The following is a 321-nucleotide window of genomic DNA, read 5'->3' as shown; positions in this document are numbered from 1 at the left end:
GAAAAGCCATGCAGCAGCACTGCGGGTCCTGCCAGCCCTTGGCTGAAGGCCCCCCCAGGCCACCCTCCCACAGCGTGGGTCCCTCCGCTCTCCCTCTGCCCCCAATTCCAGCCTCGTGAAAAAGCAAAGCAAACGGTGGGAAATATTTTATTTCTATAAACATTTTATTTCTGGTTTTCAAAAGGACAGGAAAATAATCTAATCACGTATTTATAATTTCTCAATAAAAACCTTTACAACCCCCTCGTGCTTAAGGACCATCAGAGCGGGCAGGAGCTGCTGGCAGCACCTTTTCCTTTTTTTTCCATCCAAAAATAGTTG

This window comes from Meleagris gallopavo, chromosome 1 (genome assembly GCF_000146605.3).
Source record: "Meleagris gallopavo isolate NT-WF06-2002-E0010 breed Aviagen turkey brand Nicholas breeding stock chromosome 1, Turkey_5.1, whole genome shotgun sequence".
NCBI classification, from domain to species: Eukaryota; Metazoa; Chordata; class Aves; order Galliformes; family Phasianidae; genus Meleagris; species Meleagris gallopavo.
The sequence above is the reverse complement of the archived record's forward strand: the minus strand, read 5'-3'. Positions refer to the sequence as shown.